Source organism: Anser cygnoides, chromosome 13 (genome assembly GCF_040182565.1).
Source record: "Anser cygnoides isolate HZ-2024a breed goose chromosome 13, Taihu_goose_T2T_genome, whole genome shotgun sequence".
Taxonomy (NCBI): Eukaryota; Metazoa; Chordata; class Aves; order Anseriformes; family Anatidae; genus Anser; species Anser cygnoides.
The window spans coordinates 16,608,698-16,635,122 of NC_089885.1; the positions used below are offsets into that span (position 1 = coordinate 16,608,698).

At 35.5% G+C, this 26,425-nt stretch overlaps 2 long non-coding RNA genes across 2 annotated transcripts; one reads left to right on the top strand and one right to left on the bottom strand.

Moving 5' to 3' along the window:
- Positions 1-397: 397 nt before the first annotated feature.
- On the top strand, positions 398-3,600 carry LOC125184665 (uncharacterized). Its single transcript, XR_007169011.2, has 3 exons — positions 398-1,300; positions 2,108-2,165; positions 3,077-3,600. It is a non-coding gene; the product is annotated as an uncharacterized lncRNA (long non-coding RNA).
- A 585-nt stretch (positions 3,601-4,185) lies between these two features.
- On the bottom strand, positions 4,186-24,381 carry LOC125184661 (uncharacterized). The gene is made up of 3 exons (XR_007169009.2): positions 24,000-24,381; positions 8,861-8,980; positions 4,186-4,900 (listed from the first exon to the last, which is right to left on the bottom strand). It is a non-coding gene; the product is annotated as an uncharacterized lncRNA (long non-coding RNA).
- Positions 24,382-26,425: the final 2,044 nt, after the last annotated feature.

A 26,425-nucleotide genomic window follows, 5' to 3' on the forward strand; every position in this document is an offset into this window, starting at 1 on the left:
ATAAATGCTGGAGTTTGAAATGCTTAGTTGTTAGTGTGAAATTATGCAACTATTAAATGTGGTAATTTGCATAATTTTTCACTCATATAAGCCCAGTTTTGAGCACTTCCTCATCTGTCCATTTACAGATAATGTGGGTTTTGATTACCCTTGAGTCTGGAGGGAGGGATAGTCATCATAACATGTAAACTGCCTTATAAACTCTCCTCTTCCTGCATAAATATGTGAACAAAAATCCAAATGCATTTACAGGTACAGGCCATTGCTACCCAGATGCCTGTGAAAGGCCAAACACAAATCATCTTGCACATAGCATGTAAGACTCTGCAGGTTAGGGTGGTGGTATTTGGCAAGATGGAAGGCACCGGTCAGGGAGCTCTGGAAAACACTTGCACTGTACAGCTATGTCCAACAGCGCTCATAGGAAAAGTTGTACTGATACTTTATAATGTAAATAAACTTTCAACTCTGGATAGTAGAGAGTTGGATTTTAGATAAGATATATTAAATGAAAGCAACCAGGGATGGGGAGAAAACAGAGGGAAGGGATGAAAGCATTAGGTCATCTGATATTTTTATATTATCTCCATGGCCTGAAAGTTTTTGACACAGATGGGAATGAGCACACTCACTTCTGTGAAATAATCCAAATGCATGTATGTAAACACATCACTTGTTGTTCATTGCTCTTCACTGTAGCTAATTTAATCTGGAGGGGTGTTGTAGTTAGAATCACACTTTAAAATAGGCCTAAAAATACAGTCAGTTTCTGCATCGACATCATTAATAATATCACTCGGTAGCTTCAGGAAATACCATAATACCTCAAAGTTTACTAGATAAAAGATATATATTCATTATAGCTGAATTGGAGTAAGGAATCTATTATGTCTGTCTGTAAGCTACAAAAGCAGATATAACTGTACACAGAATCCTTGAAGATAGCCTTTGTCTAGTGTTTAAGAGTGTTTAAGCATCTCATACTGAGACGGCAACTTAAGAACTTGTACAAGTCAACAGCTGTGACCTCAGTCAAGCAGGCAACTGAGTTTTCAGATAGCAAGCTGTGCCTCATTCTTCTTTGGCCAGAGCTATGTATATTTAATTAGTGTCCTCTCACCTTCACACTACGTATTTTCCCACTTGACAGTTCCTGGCATCAAAAGAATGTCCTTGAGAAAAAGTCAGGCCTATTGACTCCTAAGCATATTATTTGACTTGCTGTTCAAGTAGTCTGAAGAAAGAGCTGGAAATAATGAAAGACACTGCAATGTGGAGCTGCCTTAACTGACAGTGTCAGGTGGGTCGAAGCTATTGAACAGTTCCTATTAAATTAGCTTACCTTCATCTCAGCTAGTTAAAGCTGGCATGCTGACAAATTAGTTGCTTTCTGTATATAAAAGAGGAGAAGCAGGATGAGATTCCCATTTTGTAGCTTAGTGACAGTAGATATGTCACATCACAAGGTCAATAACAATCTGTCCATGGAAGAAATGTAAATGTTTGGCTGATGTCAATACATCCTGCATTAGATTGTGAAATATTCATTCCTATAGCAGATGAGCTCATTTGCACTAATAAAGACCACTTTATTCCAACCCAGTTAATTACAATGCTTTATATTGTCTGCTTTAAAATCTGATTACAGCTTTTGTTTAGCTTTTCCAATATTAGCTCTTGCACACTCTATATGCTATTTCTATCCAAGGAGTGTTAATAGAGAAAGTTAACAGACATGCTTGGAATGTGAAAAAGGTTAGGTTTTTATTTATTTATTTCTGCTCATCAGAACAGATGGATTTTACAGTTTTCTGTAGAGGGAGACTCTGAAACTGTCATAGGCTCTTTTTGAAATTCAAACAGAGAAAATGTTATTCAGGTTAGTTGGTTGCTGTAAATGTGGATTATCTCATATAGCTAAACTCAGATTTTAGGAATAAATAATCTTTAAGAACGTTAAAATGTTATTCTTTATTTTATCACACTGTTCTGCAAGTAGCTGTTCTTCATAACTTTCCTACGTTCTCAACAGTATAGTAAGTCTTGGGGATACTTTGTTGCCCCTCCTGGCATATTCATTTCAAACTCCTTTATTACTATGTTTCAGTGCTAAATTCCTCACTGCCTAAAAGACTGCACCCTTCATCTTTTGGGAATAATCTCTGGTAAGGATATCATGACCTGTGTTTAAGCACTTCTAAATTATACTGGTAATTACCGTAGAGCTAACTAGTACTGTTCTCAGTTAAGTTACTGCTTCTTACATACTAGGGTAAATATTTTAAATGTCTTTTGAAAATTAAGCATTTGGAAATTTAATTACTGAAATCACCAGTACAAATAAGTATATGAAATAAGTATATCATTTTAGGAGAGTTGGCAAAGTTTCTTTATAGTTGTCATTTGCTACAACTATTCAGTTCTGTGAGTAGTTTGTCTTCTTCATATTTTTTATCTTTTTATGAAAATATTTCAGTGCTGTAATGATCTCCAGGAGTACAATATTGAATTTGCTTCCACAGTTTTCAGGATGTGTAAATCTGTGAAGTTTCATTATCACTGAATTTAGTTTTGCCAAGTCATTTGGTCACAAACCAAAGCTCCAAGTGTTTCACTCAACTTCTGGTCTGTGCTGTAATGCATAGGACTTAGTCTAAGTAGAGGTGCGGATGTTTTCTACCTCATTGGCTACCAATCCTAAAGGCTTAGAGAAGTCTCTTTTAAAGATATATGTACATATATATATTCACACATTTTCAGAATTTCATAGAATCAGAGAATTTGAAGCTCATTTTCTGTAAGAAAGGTTATGCTAACTGTAAGTATACACTCAAATGTGTACAACCTTTTTTTGCTTGTTTTCCTTTACTTTCAGGTTCATTAACCTGATTTGTATAATTTGACTTTTATCAATGAATGCTTCTCAGAAGAAATATTAGTGTCTTTTACTTCTAGCAACCTGTAACTGAATGATCTCTGTTCAAGTCTCTAAGTGACTTAAACAATCAAGTAAGAGTCTCAATACTTTCTTTGGATGATGTTAATGTGTCTTCAGTGCTTTTTACTTGTTTTGCAGGGCCCTAATTCTGTCAGCAATCGCACAAGGCGTTAACCTGAACCTGATAATGATCATGGACATGCAAGCAAAGTCTCCCGTGCAAAAGTGCCTTGCAGTAGGACATGTCTGTAGATTGTGCCTCATTTCTGCTATCACACGGCCTAGTGTACTGCTGTAACATTAGAAATGAGCTCAAACATATATTGTGCAACTTATTATGCCAGAGGCACATTTTATCTGCTATGCATTATGCTTATGCATTATGATTAATGTATGTGATTGACATGTCTATGCATTTCTGTAAATTCAAATTCCAAATACAGCCTTGGCTTCAATTCTTCAGGAACAAAACCAAATAAACAGCATTCATACATTGTGAAGGACTTCCAGGTATTTGTGTATAGGTTTGTTAACGTGGAAGTGAAAAGACTAAATATGCACAGCCATTCAGACATTAAAAATTGGGAAAATATTGTACTGGGTTGAAAATGAAATGGTGTACAATCGGTTTCCTAAGCTTTGTAACTGAAAAACTTTATTGTATACCATATTTGATCGCATATAGGGAATGAAGTTTTATCAATATATGTATCCATATTACTATTATACATCTTTAGAAACTGAAAAGGCAGTCATACTGCATCAACATCGTCCTGGGAAAACACAATTTTCAGTATAAATAAATTATCTGGGTGATAAGAGTAGCTGGTGTTATATGAACCAACCCATCAGCTTGACGCCTTGGTGTATACCTGCAGGCAGAAAAGAAATAAAGTAACTTCTATTCCATGCTTCAGCTTCTGATGAGCATATAATAGAATATGGAAATACGAAGATATTAAAATTATAAATTTTTCATCTGGTGTGCTCAGCAAGCTTGTTCTTTTTGCCTTATCCTGTCTTTCAAACCTATGGGTCTCTTTACTGGGGTTAGTGAGCTGTCTTAATATTTTAAATCAGCAATAGCTGGAATGAGCACACATAAATTATCCACAGGTAGTGAGGTCTCTAAATGAACCAGCTCTCAGAAGATATTCAGAATTAGTGTCTTCTAACTTTCATTTCTTGATGTTCTATTTGTTTCTATCTGCCTATTTGAATCAGAAACCACAGAGGACCACAGAGGACATTCTGGTAAATGTAGAGGAAATTTTTATTTTGTGGAATTAGCTATAGAAGCTGATTTTAATCTGTGCCTGAGAGAAATCCATTATTGGCAAAAAAATTTAATCAGATAGACACTTGCAAAAATGAAATGACATCTGCTACAGAGGTGTAAAGGAACACAAATATTTTTGTATTCTCAGTAGAAAAATTAATGTTCCTGGAATACTTAGCCTGTATTTTTACTTCTGAAATATCTTCCTACTTTTAGCAAAAGTTATTATTGACAGATACTGCCTATACATTGTGGCACTCCCTTGAATCCAATTAACTGCATAATTAGGTACTGAGCATCCTGCACAAATATCACTTTTATTGGTCTGAAAAAGTGTTCATTTTATTGATGTTAGTGAGGAGTTGATTCAGTGTCATGATGTTTCATGCGTTGTTTTATACCGACTCTCAGCTTTAGACTTGTCTCTAGAGAGGAAGCACAGAAATGTATGGAAAGAAGTGAAGAACAAATTACAAAGTGCATACTTCCCAGTTGTGAAAATATTGTTTTCATTTGTGTGTGTGTTGAAAAGAAGGCAGTTTCTTGATCTCTGGCTGCTTCTCAAAAACTATTTAGTGGATTGGGTCCATTATTCCCAGCAAAATCATATAGATTTTTGTCTGTGATGTGGATTTTCTCGTTTCTTTCTTTCATGCATTATGTTTGGGAATATCTTTCTCCTCCTGTGAAAAAGTAAGCAGAAATAATTTAAAATGAGGAGACATTTTGTATGTCGTCAGGAAAATGACTACAGTGTTCTTTTTTTAGAAAGAATGATTTTTTAAGACCTTCATGTAGAAATAGATGTATTGAAGTGACCTCAAAGCCATATACAGACGATTTACTGGTGCTTCTGTTTTCAGCATAAATAGGTGAACTGAGAGTATAATTCTACAATGTATTAATTCAAAAGAATCCGAATTTGGGGGTTATGGAAAGAGTTTTCTAACTTAGGTCAGTCTGATGTTCCCTGTGGTGAAGAAAAGAAACCTCAAAGTACATTAACTATTCAACAGAACATTTGATCACTATATATTGTTTTGGTTTTGCCACAGCTATTTCAATACTTTTTGAAAAATCTTGAGTTATTAGTATTTTATCATTTTAAAAAATAATATTTACCTAAAATTACTAGGCCGAGTGCCAAGCTGTGTGAAGTTTTACTGAAAACAAATTAAGCTGCTTACTCAGTGACCTTAAGTTAAGCAGCTAATGTACTGACTACTGGCTTCAGCTCAAAATAAGATGTCACGTAGTTCAAAGAAGAGAATAAGGACTCTGCTTACTCTATAGGCTATAATGAAGTTTGCTTAAAGTCATACAATAACTCTTGAGGGACTTGGTTGGTAAAGGTAAGGCAGCAGTGATAGGGGATTGTCATATGAGTGACAGCTATGATATGACCAGCAGTGGCTGGTAAAATAGATTTCAGCATGACATCCTATTTCTGTTGACAGAAGGTATATTGCAGTCATGTTCTGTAACAGAGGATATGTTTTTCAGAAAGCATTGGTTATCCCCATCTGTTTTCAAAATGTTTCGTGCAAACTGTAGCAATGAACCTGAATCTATAGCATCTTGTCCAAGGAACAGCATATAATAGATTGCAGTGTTACTTTTTTCAAGGTCCCAAAAGCCTGGTGGAGGACAGAAACACCAAAAGCCTGGTAGAGGACAGAATAACCACATTCTGGCCCAGGAACGAGGGCTGAGAAAAGTTGTCTTTGTTGCCTCCCCCTGTAAAGTCACAGTTGACAGTAGACCTGACATTGAACTGTACATATGAAGTGAGAAACCACAGCTTGAAAGTGTGGCTTGTTCATTGCCAAACTGAATGAGTACCTGGAGGGTCATATCTTGGACTTGGACGCCTAGTCTGCTTCCAAACTGTCTTTGACTATATTAATGCACTAGCAGTAACAGCTCTTAAATCTAAGCTCCATTGCAGTAGTGTGGATTACTGAGATTGTAAAAGTTAGCAGTTGTTGGTAAGACATCTAGTACTGGAGTATAGATGGGCAGTATCAAAAAGTTAAGGGAGATTAATGTTTAGATTATTATCTTGCATTGTGCAAACTGAAGGAATACTCATTTTTCAATGATCAAATTGTAAGTATTTAAAACCTCTCTTGCACTTTTCTTCTGCTCTCAATTTCATGCAGATTTTCTGGTCACAAATTTCACTAGAATGCTTTTTATGTATTCAGATAGAGCAACTGAAGTGCTGCTGCTGAGCTTACAAGTTTTCTCAGAAAAGCCATGAAGCTGGGGAGAAATACTAATGGGATGCTTTGACATCACTCCATCAAATATTTAACCCCTTTCGTTTCTTCTTCACACACTAGTTATTCCAGCAGCTATACTTTAATTGTTTAGGGCTCTATTCTCATGAAGTCAAGTGGTATACTTCTGACCTACTTTTAGTGCCATCTTATGCTTAACAGGTGACATGGGAACTGGCACAACTGTAAGCCACTTCCAGGCACTTCTTACTGCACAGAGAAACTGCTGCTATAATATTCCTCTGATCCATCTGAAGGACCCCTCCATTCATACGATTGAATTTTTACACAGCAGTTTCTAATTTTGCTATCAAATATGTAAAAGGTAGAAGGCTGAGAAATGGAATGGAATAGGTTTCCATTTAGTAAGAAAGATATATTTTATGCTTTAAATTGGCCCCAAATTTACAATGAATGAGATTAGTTTTGCATATTAACTTTTTTAACTGTCCATGGGTTCAGACAGAAGACCACTGAGCCTTGTAACTCAAGCTAGTTTCATCCATGATGTCTGCTGTTCTGGTTGTTTATTATAATCCTACTGATTGTATTAACTTATCCTAACTAAGGCCTACCAATATTAATGCTAGTTTAACATTGCCAACAAGTAGCAGTTCCTGTAGAGATATGTTACTGGAAACTGCAGTACCCAGTACCTTATAAAATTGAATTATTTTTCATTGAGAACTAATTTGGAGCATAGGAGCAGGAAAGTGTCTTAACTGTAGTTGTGGTACTTGAGTTAAGATTGCTAGATAATGTAGGAAATTCTAAGTGCATTGCTAAAGTTAGTGGCAAGATATGTCTCTCCTAATCCCAATTTTGTGTCCAACCTACGAGACCATGTGATTATTGACAGTGGGAGATTGCCACCACTTCATTTTAATTCTGGTTGGAAATTACTTGCAACATCTCTGCTATGTGAAATACAGATGGTAATAAACTGCCAGCTTGCTCACATTTCCAAATGGCCTTATAAATTGCAGAAAATGCTTCATGTGAGGGAACAGTAGCACTGTATGCCTATCTGAATAGAACTGACAATTATAATGAAATCTGGTGTTCCTTCTTCTATTATATGCCATTGCAAGACAGAGTACAGAGTTTTATCTGAGTCTGCTGATAGTACTAAAATCTTTGGGATTCTTGATGGAAATTCAATCAGCTTTCCTCAGAATTTTCTCCCCAGCTTTGTATATGTTCTTTCAGTTGTATTCTTGTTAAACCTAGAGATATGGAAAGGTTTCCATTCAATGGTCTTTTCAGACTTTTTTCCCCCTAAAGATTACATAATTATTCTGGCGACAAGTGTGGAGTGCAAAAAAGGCATTTCTTTTTCTGCCAATTTTGATATTTACTTCACAGTGTGCATTCATTGACTGATAATTATCCAGTGCTATATGCTGGGATAATGTATTCTGCAGAATATAAACAGCAGTGCAACTTTTAAAGGTATTAAACAATAGCAGCTTCTTTGAAATGGATAGGAGTTGCAGGCATTGTATCTCTGCTTACATGATTATGTATGAATTTTATACTTATTTCTGCTGTCTGTGTGGTACCATCATGGTTCAGCAAAACTAAATCTGTAGGGAAAAGAACTAATCAGATAGGAAACTGAAACAGGATATAAATGAGTTCACCATGCAGTCAGAGAAGAAATATAAAAATCCTATTCATTGAGGTAAGAGAGAGATGAAAAATATATGGTATGAAACGTGCTATGATTGTCTGCATTCATATTAAAGTTAGAACACGGACCATTCGTAAGCAAAGGTACAGAATGTGATTTCAGTAAAAATTATCTTGGCTAATCATACTTTTCAAATTATATAAAGTCTATTTAATATTATGCAGCATTAATCATACTAAATGTTAGGACTAGCAATAGCAGGAATCTTGGTTGGGAGTCCAGGCCCCTTATCATTAGGAATTAAATCATATAATCCTATTTGCAAATGCTGCAAGCTTTATCTTACAATTAATTAGATTGCATCCCTATCCCCCTACTATTGCTGTCAAAAGGCTATCTAAAGGCTCTAAAACCTTACAGTTTAACTATGGTCAGGCAGGAGGTAAGTTGAGACATGTTGAGTAATGGCACCTTAAGAATTTAGTATCATTCTTATCTACTATATCCATTTAATAAATACTGGCTCAATAAGATTTTTGAGGATTTATCATAAAGTTTATTTAAAAACTCTACTGTGAGATGAGTATGTGTCTGAAAAAATCACTGCATTTTAAAGATGTGTTGAAAAGGAAAAGAAAAGGCACTAATTAGTTTTCATGTGTACTTTTAGTGTGGACTGGGTGTCATAGTTACAGAACAACTTCAAGTAAGTTTAAATATTTTACTACCTCTAATTCATGGTGCTTCATGTTCCATTAATGTCACCTTTCTTTGTCTTGCAAATGTACAAAGAAGAATCTTCATCAGTTTAAATTTCTATTCAGGTGGGAATTCAAATACGTTTCATTCTGAAAGTGAATGAGATGAAATTTAATGACAGCAAAAAATGAAAAAGTATAGAGAAAAATTTTAAAGAGCTTTTTTGACACTAAAGATATAGTAATATCCTCTATCATTCATGAGTTCAGATTTTCAAAAGTACTTCAAATGGGTATTTTTTACTAATATCCAGTTCTGTATGTGTGACATACATTCAGACTCTTTATTTGTTATGCAGTTTCATGGTAAGTTTGTTTTGGTGAATGTTAAGAATAAATTTTAGGCAAATTTTATTAGCTTGGCATAATTTCCCAATGGCATGTGAGCTGTTTCTTGTTCTTGTTAAGACAGCATGTGTCAAGTTTGCACAGTCAGTCTCCTAAGCACTTCAAGGCTTAATCTATCTGTACTGCTAAATTCTTGGCTTTTGCAGTTCTTGCTCTCTAGATCCTACTTCAAAGTCAGAAGACATGAGTTGTTTGCATGGCAATGCATTATCCTGTTAGACTTCATCCATCCCAGTTCAGATACATCTTTTTGACACTCAAACCTGTGTGTAAAAAGCATGTTTTTTCTCCTTATTATATTTTTTCAAATAAGACCTTAAAATATTCTTTCATTCCAGTCTTAGCACTCTTGAAAAATTCTACTTTTTTTCACTATAAACTACTTCCCTACCAGAAGCTAGGTCTTAACAGTAGAAGCCATAGTTAAGGTTAAAATTACCATCCTAGAGGAAGATTTCTACCTCATTCATTTTCAATAAAATGAAATAGTTAGCAAAGTATTTTAAGTATGCTACATGTTATGCCAGTTTACATTCATTTGTTTTGTGCCACGCAAGTAATGTGATGAAAGGTAACCCAATTTAATATGACAAACTCTACAGGTAATTAAAAACAAGTTCAGATCTAATCTATTACTACACCAGGTCTTCATTTAAAATTAGAAGCAAATGGACTTTATAGTGCATTATAAATGTACCAGATACCACAGTTCAGAGTACAGTTTCCTGAAAGGAAACCTTTTTGAACAACTTTTCAAAAATTTTACAGCTATATGAAACGGTTAAGGAGCTAATACACCAACTGTCAGAGAACTAAAAGTTCTTATGAAAAGAAAATTGCTAAAAGAGTAGATTTTTTCAAACTGTCCTTCATATGCTATTTAATTTTTACCATCCGGTTATCTCCAGGTTACCTCTCCTTTAGGAATTTATGATTTAGGTTAGGTGCGTTCAGTTGGATGTTCCTACCTATGTACTTAGGGAAATAACTTTTCTCTTTTGCTGTTTTCTGTCACTAGTCTCATAAGTGAGACAATGCCATGGAAGTAATTATATAAACATTTGGGTTCCCAGTTAGGAACTTATTCATTACATATGATATGCAACCAAAATTCAGTTACTGGTTCTACACTGTTCTTTCTTTTTTAAAGTTGGTGACATACAGATCCTGTATACATTTGGACCTCAGTTAATGGTTATTAGAAATTATTCTTAATGTTTTAGACACCGTTGTAAGATCCAATGGAAAATTAAAATATTTTTGAAGTTTTTCCTGATGACCAAGCTCTTCTCTTTTTTTTTTTTTCTTTTTTTTTTTTTTTTTCAAAGGACTCTTTTGGAAGATGGGTCAATAGGCAGAGGCCAATGGGATGAGGTTCAAGATGGCTAAGTGCTGGGTCCTGCACTTTGGCCACAACAACCCCATGCAGCGCTACAGGTCTGCGGCAGAGTGGCTCGAAAGCTGTGCAGAGGATCTGGGGGTGCTGACTGATGCTCGCCTGAACATGAGCCACCTATGTGCCCAGGTGGCCCAGAAGGCCAATGGCATCCTGGCTTGTATCAGAAATTGTGCAGCCAGCAGGACCAGGGAGGTGATCATCCCCTTGTACTCTGCTCTGGTGAGGCTGCAACTCGAGTACTGTGTTCAGCTTTGGGCTCCTCAGTACAGGAAGGACATCGAGGCCCTGGAGCATGTCCAGAGAAGGGCTACAAAGCTGCTGAAGGGCCTGAAACACAAGTCCTGTGAGGAGCGGCTGAGGGAACTGGGGTTGTTTAGTCTGGAGAAGAGAAGGTTCAGGGGAGACCTTATTGCTCTCTACCTGAAAGGAAGTTGTGGGGAGCTGGGGGTCAGCTTCTTCTTGCAGATAGCTAGTGACAGGACTAGAGGGAAAGGCCTCAAGCTGCACCAAGGGAGGTTTAGGTTGGAAATTAGGAGACATTTCTTCTCAGAAAGAGTATACAGGCATTTGGAACGGGTTGCCCAGGGAAGTGGTGGAGTCACCATCCCTGGGGGTGTTTAACGAAAGGTTGGACATGGTGCTTAGGGACATGGTTTAGTGGGTGATAGTAGTAGTAGGGTGATGGTTGGACCAGATGATCTTGAAGGTCTTCTCCAACCTTAATGATTCTATGATTCTATACCTTCTGAACCAGTGCATCCATGTTTTTCTTAATCTGATAAACTGTATAGGCTAGTCCAAAGTATATCTAGGGTATGTAGGTCTTAGAGAAGGAAAAATATCAACCTCCCTTTCTTTACAGCATTAGTAGCAATAGCTCTTCTCTTTTTATAATATGACCCATTGAGTTTGACAGTGTATTTAATTTCTTGGCTACTGACTGAATTATACCCATCTGAAGGTTTGGGGTAACCTCTTACAGGTCCCTTGTTTGCCCCTCCTTATCAATTTTCTAAAAAAAGCCAATATAAATGTCTGCATTAACACAGAGACAGTGCATAAAGCAAGCATGAAGAGGAAGGTCGTATGGAAGACATTCCTCTGTGGAATTGTGCGGTGTGAAAGGCAGGGATGTGTGAACTCAAATTTATAGGCTGTCTGTTGAGACATTTCCAGAATATTGCTCATAATACCACCATACTCCATCAATCATCTTTCTATGCGCTTCTTCTAACTCACCTTTTTTTTTTTAAATGACAAGAAATATTTAGAACTTTCCATTTATATTCTTATCATGAATTGAAGTTTCATAAGCACTACTTATAGGGCTTATTATTTTATTTGATTTATTATTTTGTTACTATTTCTAGTCCAGCTACTGTTCTGAATATTGCTCACTGTCAAGACAAACAGATAGTATTTTTATACAGTATTTTGTTTGTAACACTAACTCCAACTTAACACAAAGATTTCCTGAATTAATGCTGTCTTTTCACTCTCAATCATTAAGTTATTAACAAGAATTATAATGTCTTTAAAACCATCATCATGGTATTTCTGTAGGACTTCACCTCCTTTAACTTGAGATGCTCATATAATGCTCATTTTTGTTCCATTTGTTGCCCTAAGTTATGATATATAAGCAAAATCAAACTATTAAGGTGGAATTAATTTCCATCTGGCTTTTGTAACAAGTTTGTAAATTCTGAGTGCTTTAAGATCATATATATTTATTTTTTTTAATGTCAAAAGTAAGATGAAAAGGAAATCCTCCATGTAACTAGAGAATTAAAGCTAGGGAATCAGAGCACAGAAATAAGATAAAAATACTCATACAGGGTGCCCAAAATGATATGCTGGCATTTTCACCATATTCATGTATCCTGATATGGAACTTGGTATTTTTACATCCCTCTATTAACTTAATAGTAGCATATCTGTAAGCTAGATCAATTCTTAAAAGCTGCGTGCTAGGGAATTAATGAAGATACCAAACTTTCCATAAAGAAAATGACCACCTGTAGAAAAAAATAAATGAAGGGATTATGTAGCATTATGTATGAACTGTACAAAAAAGGCAATTCTAATTTCTATTTTAAGATTTTCATATTCATATGTCTCTTTTTGCTTTGTGGAATTCCTTCATTCCTTCATTTCCTCATATTGGTGTTCCACTTTCATCATCAATTTTGGAGTATTTCAATGTACTGCTCAGACCGTGCAGCCCGTTGAATTTTCTTGCTGAGGACAATAGCTTACTACTGCCATACCAACCACCACCAGAAAGGAGGGAACATATTACTGGTAGATTTCACATATCTCCCTTAAAAAGAAATATTAAATTGTGTGCCCATTCCAATGGACTGTTTCATACATGCCACTTTTCCCTACCTTTATGTGCCTTTTGGATTATTCTCTTCACCTAGCAAGAGGTTATTTCCTAGATTCATTTTTGTCTGTCTAAGTCACTCGGTACCCAGAAACACACTTCTCCATTCCAATGTCCTTGCCCAGTCCTTTCTGATTGTCACTCTCAAGTAAGTATATAAGTGATATTTCATGTCTTTCAACACTGTCAGAGTACTTTCCTCTACTTTTTTTTTTTGTTGTTGTTGTTGTTGACCAACCAGCAGCATTCTGAATCATGGAATAAAATGATTTTTTCTGCTGAATTCAGTGATGTGGATATACTGAGTCTTCTTCAGCTGCAGTTTCATTATTGCATAAGTATAATCAGACTGGGATATATAAAATTTCCTTATGGGAGCAAAAATTTCTTTAAAAAATACTATAATTGTGTTATAATAATATATTATATATATGTAATAATATTATAAATAATTAAAAATTATCCAGATAATTAAAATTATGGCTGCACTTGCAGCTAATATAAACAAATAAAGAGATGATGTGAAAAAATCTTTAAAATACTGTGTGGTACACGCTCTCACGGTAATTAAGAATCATTACAGCATGAGGTAGTGCAGTAGGCCACAGATCTAAGATTTCAGCTATAAAAGTCATTTCCTAGTTCTCTTCATATGTTACAAGGACTCATAAAATTTTTCAGAACATACATTCCTTCATCCAAACCTGGATTTAAGTTTTACAGAGTCTGTTTTATGGACTGTGGCAGCAGTCAGGGCCTGTGAGTGGTTGGCAGCCTGTGCTCAAGCCAGCCCTGGGAGCAGCCAAGGCACTGGCCCTTTGTGTTGGCACTGTGCCCCTGCCCTTACTCCAGCCCACACAGCCATGTGCCTTGCTGGCATGACACTGTCATGGTTGCCCGATGTCACACTGGGCATCTTTGCGCGCTGGGCCCTGTCCCTAGGCATGCTGGGGCGCTTGGCCTGCACCCCTCTTGGCATGGCTCCCCTGTGGGCCTTGCTCCTGCTAATCACTGTGAGTGTCTTGTTTTGAGGTGAGGTAAACATTTTGCATTTAATGAGTCACAAACATTACTTTTGCCCATGTAGAATGAACTTTCCAAGACTTTGCTGTCATGTGCAGAATGACTGTGCCTGACTGATGGTGAGGCAGGAGGGAGCAGCAAGCTGGGAGGAACAGGAAGCCCTCACCTAACCCAAGGTCAAAGCCTCAGCATGGAAAAAAAGGCCAGGGTTTGCATCAGGCTGACTGGCCCATGAACAGTTAGGGAAAAGCTTCATTCACTACACATCTCTGTTGTCTTCTTATGAAATATAATGTAATAAATTTAAAGGGTGTTGAGCCATGGTTTCTATTAAATACAATGAAACAAGAAAAAGCACAATTTCAGTGAAAAATACATCCATAAGTAATTCCCTGAGGACTCACTGTGGTCTGGGGATTAGGTTTGGGATTACTTTCAGAATTCAGCAGTGACTTATTGTGTAATTTTTGGTAAACCATTTAAGCTTGGAATTTTAAATTTACAATTGAGAAATGAGGTTGATAGTTTTCTGTCACATACATTAGCATTTGTAAAGCAGGCCATGTCTTTTCTTCTCTGCATTAAATTAGCTTCTCCTTTGCTTGAATTTCTGTTTTATACATTGTTGTTTTTATTTATTAATTTATTATGTTTAACTATAGTTTCTTTTCTCGTAAAATTGCTTATAAGAAATGGCTATCTTCTATCCATGGTACAGGATTATAAATATATATATAAGCATTATGAAAAATGAACTTACAAAAACAATACAAACAAATTGTTCTCTCAAGAAAATGAAAAGAGAGGGGGTCAGAAAAGAGGGGTTCAGGGAATTGGTCTTGCTCTACTAGTTGCTGATATCCCTTCTGTTTAGAAATATCTGGCATGTATGTCGTCAGACAGGACCTTCTGAATGGTGTGTTTCGTTGTTCTTTGTTCTTTTTTTTTTTTCTTTTTTTTTGGGGGGGTTGGGGTTGGGGGTCTTAATTCTTTGATTTTAGTACATACATTACACAAGTTTTTGACCTTCCACTAAATTTTATATTATTCTAAGTCAAAAAAAAGGATGTCTTGAGACATACTGAGAGGTTTGCCTTCCCAGTTGTTCATTTTCTTTTTTCTGTCTCTGGTTGCCGTACCCTTCCATTCATTATTTGTTCCTCTGTACTGATCTCATCAATTATGTCAGACTGAAGTGCCACTCTTTCTTCCCTTGAATTTTTGATTTTATAGTTCTCTGGAGGTCTATCTCTGGAAAACAAGAAGTTTTGTAGTTGGGATGAGTACAAAACTGATCAGTATCTATGTTGGACTATTTCACATGTTGAATACAATCAGACCCTTGAGTCAGAGCAGTCATGGATGTCACTACTTTGTGCTTACTGGTCAGTCTCATCAGCTGCACCCATCTTACCTTAGACCTGGTTGACAGTTGTTTGCCTAATATACAATTTTCCAAAAAATCATGGTGTGAGCATTCCTTTTTCTGTTACTCATCACTATCAATCTAGAATTATGCACTACAAGGCATGCATTCAAAAACTTGTAACTGCTGTGGAGATACCATTTGGTGTAGCTGTAAAGCTTTTTTGCAAAATGACTCCACTAGGTTTGTAGGTTTCTGGGCTGTATAGCCTCCTATGAAACAAAGTACAAAAGCAATGGCTGCTGCTATAATGTTTGTTTTCATCAACTCACCAGACAGTCCTTTTGGGTGCAGAAAATTGAATGACTTCTTGTTTACCTAAGCTAAGTGAATAATTTATTACAATTTTACATGTCGTGTCATTGTAAGTCCACAAACATCATGGTGGGTGAACTTAACTATGTGTGTACTGTACAATTTGCTATGAATAACTTCTACGTAGCAGGTGTCAGCGTTCACTTCGTTCTTGGTTCTCACCTATGTAGTAGCTTTAAAAAGAAAAGCTATAATTTATTTCTTGAGGTGAGTGAATAATTCATAAGTATTTTTGCATCTCGCTGTCAGTCCACAAACATTAAGCTGGAGGAACTTAACATTTGTCTTATACTGTTTACTACCACATTACCCTCTATGTATCAGATGTCACTGTTCACCTCTCTGTTGAGTATCAGCTGTCTACCAGGAAATACTTTCAATTTACTGTAGCAGTATTGCTGAGCAGCTGGAAAATAATTTTTCTAACATGTGGCAGAACAAATTATTGCACAGGAGGGGGTTAATGGAATTGTCTGCTAAAGGAATAAATAATTGAAGGGACACGGATCTACTTATTAGCTTGAATAGAGGCTTGATGTCCTAAATTATACCTTGTTAGATGTAGAGAGCCTATGCTTTGTTGCAACAGAAGCTGACTTCAGGCAACAGTGTCAGTATACCTGATATTTTTATCTCTCACATATATAATACGACCTAAGAGTTTGAAAAACTGGTAGTAGTAATTCTCACATACAATTAAGATACTATTAATTTTTCCCTGTGAAAAAATTTCTGTTACATTGACATCAGTCAGAAGCAGTGAGTGGAAACTGTCATCTTTAAAAGCAAAGATGCAGTTGTTTTACAGTGGTCTGGTTAATACTGATATTAATGATGGGACTGTTTGCTGGGTTTTCATGATTTTTTCTACACTTTTTTTTTTTTTTAAGGATCCTGTTTAGTGATATATTACATCCAGCTGCTGTTTTTACATTCAAAGCTTAAACTACATCTTAAACTCTGAAGTTTTCGGTTTTTTGTTATTTTTTTTGTTTGTTGTTTTTTTGTTTTTTTTTCTGGAGACTTTTTTCAAAATGACATGGTTACCTCAAATTTTATTTCTATTTACTCTCATATTTTTAGCATAAAAGCAGAACTGAAGGCTGACTTAAGAACACTTCTTACTCTCTGAATTTGTTTACTGTATGTATTTCATAGCAGTCCTTACAAAGATAACATGTTTTTTATCTAGGAAGAGGGAAATATTTTATTAAAATTAAGTTTAAAAAATTACTGTATTATTTTGCAATCTAGCAAAGGGAATATGAGGCAAGATATACAAATTGCTAAACATCTGTAGAGGTTGATTGGGTTGCAAAATGATTATAAGCTAACATATAAGCAAGAGGGCTGGATATTTAACAGGAAAGCAAATAGCCCCTAGAAGATATTATGTACCTCTATGCACCTTCAGGCACTAAAAAAAAGCTTTGACAATCTGCTTGTAAGTAAATAAATAAAAAATAAAAACCAAAACTGGTAATAGCCTTCCAAAATCAACTCATATAAAAACTGATTTTGACTACTGATGATTTTACTGAAGCCTTGTATTCTTCATTCAATCACCTTGGAGTACCAGCCTGAAGTTAATCCTGGGATTCTGATACAGGACTGCTCTACAGCAGAATTACCCATAATTGCCTCAATTCCTGCTGACTGGTTATTTTTGCACCAGTGACTCAAATTAGGCACAGCTGGCCACGGCAAGTTGGAGTTTAATAACAGCCAATTGTCAGAAACTAGCTGATGGTCAATGTTGTTTTTTTTTTTGTCTCAAATGGGTGAAAGGAACAGTGACAGTTCTCCCTCCTCTCTCCCTCCTGCCCTCAGACAAGCAGCTATCTACTTTCTGAAGCTGAAGAAATAAGTTGAGTAAGTTTCTTCCTGTGGCCACGTATTCTTTTTTCCTGCTTTTGACCAGTTGAACTGATGTGTCTGTGCCAACCACATAAGTATCTGATGGGTGTTAACAACAAAATACAAGAGGCTATCATTCATTTTAATATAGGTATTGAACATTGACCCAATGAAATTGAAAAAGAAAGATGAGATTTAGTCTAGGAGAATCTTTAACAAGGAATCTGGTCACCCAGACAGCAGGGAAGTCTTTGCTTTTGAAATGAGACTGACAGGGATTGATCAGGTGCTGTAACAGCCTGTTGGCTGATAGCTAGGTATGTCAGGTACTGTGGTAGCTGTTGGCTGATTTTCCCCCCAAAATGGCATTGAAGTCCAGAATGACGAAACAGCAGCCCAAGACCAGCCAGAGAAGTCTTACTGCCGAACGGGTGGTTGTCTGTCTGGTCTCACTGGCACTTCTGGTTGTTGCTTCTATCAGCGAATCTATGATTTTGATGTTGCATACCATGGTATCTTACCTCATACTCTTTTTCTTGGTAGAGATGGGAAAGTCTTTTGTGGCAAACTTGGCAAGACCATGTTTTGTAAGAACTCAGGGAAGATTGCAGCTCTGTCAATAACAGGCTGAAAACATTTTGAGAAGTCAGCTGCTGAGTAATTCCATGGATTTATAATGTGCAGTTTTAAGGCAGAGCTTCAGCTGTGTTTGGTTCTAACCAAGTATACATGATTTTGAAAAATTCCCTATTTAAATTCTTACTGGCTATATTGTAATAGTGTGTGTATGTGGACTTGTTCCTACCTATGATAAGCTTAGATCCATTACTGTTTTCTTCAGTGCTTAGCTGTCCAATTAATATGAAAGAATCCCCTGAAGTTAATTAGTGTTGCATCAAATAAGATCACTGATGACAAAAGCAGAATACCAAAGTTAACCAAAGCAGAAATGCTGATTTTCATTCACTGTCAAAACTGTTCAAAACTATCAAAACATTCAAAATCAATGAACAATGCAGATAAGGCTATTTAAAATAGTATTAAGTATTTGCTTCTAGAATACTTAGTGAATCCAAAGATATTTGCTGCTTATGTCTTTCTTCATTATTCTGTGAGACCTTTAAAAATCACAACTGCCAACATAAAGACATTATATCAAGACATCCCCAAGGGTAAGTTGAATAAAAATTCCCTAGAGCCTATAAATCTATTTGAAGGTTATAACCTAATCACTAGTATGCCTGTCAAATCTCAAGGAAAGTGATAAGTAAAACAGTAATTCTATGAAATATGGACTTTTACTTATCTGGCTTGACCTTTCCTCCTGCTCTTTAACCTTTCTGCCCTCCAAGTCTCAAAAAATGGTTGCGTACAAAGAATCATAATACAGACTTCTACTTGGTAAGCTGGAGACATTGAGCACTTCAATACTGCACTGAATCTTTCACCTACTGAGGATCTATTTGGAAGCCAACATAATAAAATGAGCATAATGTGGCTGTATTCAATTGACCGTTTGTCCTTTTGTGAAAAAGGTTCCATCAGAAAACAGGCTTTATATGATACTTTGAAGCTAAATTTTGGAAGCAACGTGGTCAAAAAAAGTTAGCTAAGGATGTACTGAACTCTGTATTGCCCTAGTTAGCTTCTTTCAACATTGAAACTAGGTCATTCCTCTGTATTACTCATGTATTTTTGTGTCGCCATTCAGACAGCAAAACCCAAAGAACAATAAAGAATTGAATGAAGGTCAAAACAACAAGTTAGTTTGTATCACATTTCTTTAATCAGTGTTGATCAGAACCTCTGGTGACCTAAGTGGATACCAGCTGTCAGTGTAAAAGCTTGACCCACTCCCCTTAATGAGAAGCCTTGTTTTCCACAGATATGCTTAATAAACATTCTGATTAAATTCATGGACCTATCAAGTATCCTAAATGATGGAAAGGATGATTAAATTTTAAAATTAATAGAGTGACTGAGGAATTAAAAATACCTACATTCTTCAGTGATATGATGGTTTTATACAAAACTGACAATGAAAATAAAGAAGTTGCACACCAATTCAATGCAATTAAATGCATTAATTTGAAGAATATAAAACTACTTACTACTTAGTCAATAAAACAACAAATATTAATACTTCTATGATCAGTATTTCATATATAAGAGATGATTATATTCACTTCATTTAAGCTGTCTAATCAAAGTCACAGTTCAGGCAATGATACTATGTAGTTCTACGGATTTATTACACTATATTCATTCTGCTGCCATTAATTTAGCAGGAGTAGTCATATAAAGATGAGTGTGCATATAGGCTTGTAGAAACAGGGACTTCATAAGAAAACTAATAAATGGGTTAACAAAATTAATTTTAACTCTAAGTCTTGATTACGATAAATCCAGTATGCCATAAATTACATCCATATATGAATACATAAAATGTTTCTTGAGCCATAAGTATCTAGAATTCAAGAGAAAAAAATCAATTCAAGACACGAAATTTTCCATGTGTTCTACAAAATCACAGTGGAGTGCATTATCAAAGCACATTTCACCCTTTTGTTATATATTTCCAGTTAAGCCCCAAATTTACTTTGATACTCCCCCACACAATCTGAAAAAACGTGTGAAACAAAATACTTGGGAAGCAACTCCCCAAGACAGGACAGTAAACTTAAGCTTTTTTTTTTTTTTCCTCCTCCCCTGAGAGTTAAAATTTACATTTTAGATGACAGTTTAATTTTGTTTCTTCTGTAGCCTGCTCTCAAGAATATATTGTGTTAGGCTGAAATCTGGGACTTTAATGTTCTCTACAATCATTAGTTTGTGTTAGGCTTCCTGTTGGGTTGTGAAGATATTAGAGAACAAAATAAGATGTTGCAGTGCATTTCAGTCTCTACTTACTTACCTGAACTTGAACCTCCATTCGTATTTTTAATGTGTTTCTAATTGCATACTAGTAATGACATAATCAGTCGAAGAAATTTGTGTTTCCTACTTTGTGTCTTATGTGAGGCAATGCAGTCTGTGCCTATTAAAATGGTTGATTGAAGGAGATCACTTGGTGAAGTCTAGGAAAATATATTTTTTAACTTTCTCCTAGACTTACTTTCCCACTTCATATAGCTATTCTCTTTCTTGCTTGAACGTGCCTTTAGGCTCCAAGATGGATTTAGATGTTTAATTCATTTTCAGTATTGGTAGGATTCATTCTATAAGTGGTAAAATAAACTCTGCTGTTTGTAAAACAATTTTATTATCAGTAGATTTTAGTGTTTTTGGTACTCTGTTTAGTTTGCGATACCACGCCTCAAAACGCTACAAGATGTATTGTTCAGTGGCAGTTCCTCTTTTGTCTGTCAATTAGAAAAAAAAATAAATATATATATTTACAATGCACATAATATACAGAAAATGTAAGGTTAGAAGAGACCATCTGAGTTGTATTGACTGACTTCGTGCTTTACTTGATTAAAGAATTTCACCTATACCAAATCCCAAGCTCTCCTGGTTAAGCCTAGCCAGTTCTTAGAAAGGCTTCAAAAATAAGCTTTAAGGTAAGTCATAGCTGATGAGTTTTCTATAGGACTCAAAAAATAATGGGGCTTTTTGAATTGCCAGCCCAGGTTGCAATAAGCTGGATAAAAATGACGTATGAGGGAAGAAGGGCTGTCAGGGCCCTTCAGCTGGTACTTCCCTGGATTGACTTCTTGAGGGTTAGCCTTCCTGAGCTTGTCCTGACTAGCCAAGGAGACTTCCCTTTGAGTCTGGTGGGTGTTTATCACTCTGCTAGGTATGACAAGCAGTCTCATCTCTGGCTTTTAGCTTCTTGGTGCACTTTAGTTATGGCTGCTTTCCTTCATCTCACTCCCTGTTCCTATCTGTTTAACTATCTACTGCCCACTTACCACAGCTGTAACCCTGTATTACGCTTAGTGGTCAAATTTCATGTACTGTCTTATACAGAACTCTGTTGTATGATCAGCTTACATCAGAGCAATGTGCCGAGCATATCCTTAACATTTTTTAAAATTATTTCAGAGGGTTTTAATCAGAAGACCAAGGTTAAGTTTGCGACAAAATATGTTTCTAGCCATGGGAATATTTTATGTCCGATTTATTCTATCATATCACATACTCATTTGCAAGTGGCAATTCTAATCCTCATTATTTATGTCATTTATTCACATGTCATATAATTATTATTTAATTAAATATGATTTTATTTATTTTATGTATTTCAGCTGATGGTTTAAAAAAAAAAAAAAAGATTAAACTTATTTGAGAGGAGAGGATCCCAAAATAACTTTCATAAGGTTCCAGAGTTACCTCAAAACATCTGATGGTTTTCCATTTTGCAAAGAAAATAACTTTTTTCTGCTAATCTGGAAATTTTATATATTTGATATTTCCCCTGAAAGGTACAGCAGGTGAATAGTTCAGCAGTTATGTTAAAAGGCCTCATTAGGCAAACTAATTAAATGTGTCTGGAGCAGAAAACTCTTATTTTCTGGTACAGAAATTGACTTGTGGTTGACTTATCTTGAAGGTATATCTGTATGCCTTTTACATGCTTGAAACTTTAACAAGCTACCAAAAAAATTACAGAAGCATACCTATTTTAGGAATATGCTGGTTTGTTTTTAAATTGATAATTTTATTGTATTTCTTTTTTTTTTTTCTGCTGCAATCTTCTTCAGTGCCATCTGCTCTTCAGCTTTATTTTTCTCTTTTGTGTTTCTGTCTTTAGGCTGTACTAGCCAGAACCTAATTTTTTACATGTTTCCAAGATACCAGGTCCACCTGTGATGATGTGTATTGCAAATAAATGAAATTTACTTGATCTGCTATTGTTACTGCAAGCAAAAGTATCCCTGGAGACTTGTAAAGAAATTAAATATTTCTGCAGACACTACACCTGGACAGTTCATATACTTTTATCTAGCTTTTCAACAAGAGACTTTTTTTTTTAACCTAAATTTATATAGAAGTAATATAGCTTAACCAACTTATTTCAAAAGAACTCTCCTGGGTTTTATTAAGTTACAGAAAATCCAAATGACATGTGGTTATTATACACTTTGGAGTTACTGATTGGAAAATGTATTTATCAAGTACTTAAGACCATCTGAGCCACCCACCCATCCAGGCGGGGGATATTCTTTTGTTGTCACAGGTATAAACCAGAATTATTTCACCAGTATACTTTGCTTTCTTACATGTAAGCTTTTTTCCTCTTAGCTGTGATTTCTGATTGCCAAAGCTTACTTCATCAGCAGAGAGGCATCTCCTTAGCGCTGTACTGCTTTATTTATTCAATCTATTCACTGCTTAGGTTTATAAGGAGAAACCAGATTGTAGTTAACTTCAAGGACTAAAAGATGTTTTATGAGTTCTAGTAACTTAATAAGGTAGAACCCATCATGGTACATGTTGCAAACAGACAGCCTGAAGTCCCTGAGCCCAGAGTTGCCCCTCTGCTCTTCAAGAGTTAGTGATCTGCTGGGGATTCCCTTTGCCTTCCCAAATACTCATGTACCTCATAGATTTGGGAACACAGCAATGAGATAACCAAAGGTTGTCAAGAGCTGCCTACCTGGACCACAGTATTCACTGGGATAATGTCTCTGAGATTTTTATCTATGTTCTTTAGGTACTTAGGAAGAGCTAATCAGCAGATATTTTGTTTGTCGAGCGTTTTGACTCTGTACACTGTATTGTGTATGTGAAAGAAATTATTTCCTCATTGAAGTGACGGAACTGACGCAGAGATAAATGTATGTCTCTATTGCACAAGTCATGCAAAAACTTTCATGTTTGATTGTAGTTTTAGCCACAGACTAGATTTACTGTATTTTTAGTGTCTGAGCTTCTCAACTTTCAAGTTTTTCTTTTTTTTTTAACGTGCTTTTTCTTTCTGTAAACACAGTTACATTTTTTCTTCAAATCTGGAATCAAAACATAACTAAAAGACTAAACGTATGCAGAGAAAGAACATTTCTGCAAGCTACTTAGAGATCCTAATTCTAGAACTTTCATGAATCTTCAGTGATTGATCAATCAACAATTCCTTTAACTGGAAAAATAGGAAACTATTTACAATACAACAACCTTAAAAAGAACTTTTCTCTCCTCTAAAGTTCTGTATTTCCAAACTTGAAGTCTAGCCTATATTGCATTTTAAAATAAGTGCAAACAAAATAGAAGTAAGAATACAATAAAGCAAAATCATAGAATCGTATAATATCTGAATTGGAAGGGATCCTCAAGGCTTATTTAGCCCAACTCCTGGGTCACCAAAGGATCACTCAAAACACAAAACAAAACAAACAAAAAAAAAACATACCGTGTGTCTGAGAGCGGTGTCCAAACACTTTTTGAATGGTGGCTGGCTCAGTGCCATGACCACTTCCCTGGGAAGTCTGTTCTGGTGCCTGTCCACCCTTTTGGTGAAGAACATTTTCCTGATATCCAGCCTGTCACAGCTTCAAGCCACTCCCTTAGGTCCTATCTCTTGTCACCAAAGAGAAGAGATTAGTGCCTGCCTCTCCACTCCCCCTTGTGAGGAAATATTTCAATGTATTTGATGTTATGGATTTTTTCTACTTAATTATGAAGCTAACAGTCTTATAAGTGCATCTTATAACTATTACTAAAATCTTCACTTTTCTGAAGATTTTAAAAATCTGAAAGCTCAAGTTTGATAGCTTTATCTTATTTAATTAGGGTTTAATCCTGTAGGTTGCTTTTGAAGGTGTTTTTTTTTTTTCCTCAAAGAGTAAGGTCTAGTAAGGGATAGGAGTTTTTGCTCAATATTGTAGAGTTAACATTAACTCATTAACACTAATGTTCTAGATTTTGAAAGCATATTGAGGTCATTTATTGTACTGGCTTTTTCTAGGATTTATCTCTTTGCCAGCATTGTGTGGGAGTTGTGCTGGAAGACTTTTTGAATAAGTCAAGCCTTTTTTTATCACATATGAAAGCAAAAATTTAAGTTGTTCATGAAATTGATTGCAAACTATTTTACTGCCATAATTTTGAGGGCAAGTGAGGACTTTTTAGCTCTAATGTCCTTAATTGTATGCAATTAATAAATAGATAATTTGGGAAGAAAATAATTTTTCCAGTTTTTGACTGATTCACTTTTAGTCATTCTGTATCATTGTTCCAGAAAAAAACATTAAGCAGGTGAAATGATTTCCTGTAATGCAGAAGATGATAAGAAGATTTTTAATAAAACTATGAGTCATAAATGTTTAATTTTTCTGCACATTTATTAATATACTCAATTTTTTTAAGTGCTATTACCAGCATATCCATTTGCAGAAAGAGCTACATTATTAAGTTTAACTTTTAAAACCTTTTTTTTTTCTTTTTAATTTAAAATTTTTATTACAATTAACCAGTAGAATGAAGGAGGAAAAAGAAAACAAACATGCAAAACCCTCTTTGGTTGTTTAGTTGCGTTAGTGTTCCTCCAGATCAGCAGTCTCGTTCACTGCACTGTACAGTTACAGGCTATGAGGTTAAGCACAAGAATTCATGGCTGGGAGGGGTAAGAGAAGATGTCCATTTTTTGTAGCATCCTACAGTTAGGATTGACAAAGCTTAAGGTGAAACTGCAATTCTAAATAACTGCATCCTCCTTGACTCTCTTTTCTTTTTCCCCCTCTTTTTTTTCTTCTCCTCCATTGACTCCTCCAAAACAATCCCTCTCTGAATATCTTTGAATTTCCTTCATCAGGTTATGAAGCACAGTATGTGATTACTTATAGATTAAAAATGCTTGCAATACTATGACAATTTGATACTTTTAAAGTATCATGTCCTTGCCCTGAATAGTTTCTTAAAATATGGACTTGTCATGTTTGCATGTGCCTGTTTATATCATGAGGTGTTGGTACCTTCCCTCTTCAGGCTTTCAGCAGTCTGTGTCATCTATGAGTTCTGCTACAATTTCTGTGCAAATGACACACTGCAAATTTTGCTTCTTTCAGTTTTCTGTTTCACTATTTCTTTATAAACTTCATGAGGTCAAAACTGAAATTGCGTACAGGGTGGGGAATATATTGTTTGATCAGTTAGGAAGAGTTTATAAAACCAAGGTGTCAGTGGCTTTAGTCAGTTAGAAACAGTCCATTATGCAAGCATTTTATTTTAAGAGTCATTATGCCTTTGAAGCTGAATGAAAATTCTAGGAAAAATAATGATTCAAAATAAAAGTATACAGTATTAAAAATATCAGTTATTAATGTTTTGATTTAGACATTTCAGGTTAAGTGTATTGTGGTTTTTGGTGAGTATTCCTTGGACTTCTGATTAAATATATCTTTACTCCAACTCCTTTTTTGAAAAAGGCATCCTGCGTTCAATTAGGGAAATAGTTAAAGTGCTTTTGTTCAGATAATAGTTTATTCAGTAGGTTGAGTGGATATTAACTTTGAGATGTTCAAATACGGATGTGTATCGTTGTACCTATTTCTAGTTATCACCTCCTTTATTCTGAGTTTTTTCTTTTGCTTCAGCCTTTCATCTCCTGATTACTTGTCAAGTAATTGAGTATAAAGTGAATATATTCATCAAAAATAGTTCCATATTGGCAGTTTTTATAAAATGGTCAATATTGTGAGCCCAGATTTTTATTAAATGTGTTATTTAAAATTGTTTTTCTGCATCACCATCCATATATATATTCAATAAAAAGACACGACATAAGATGTTTGATACACTATTGTTTTAAGAAAAAAAGTTAACATTTTATGCTTCTGT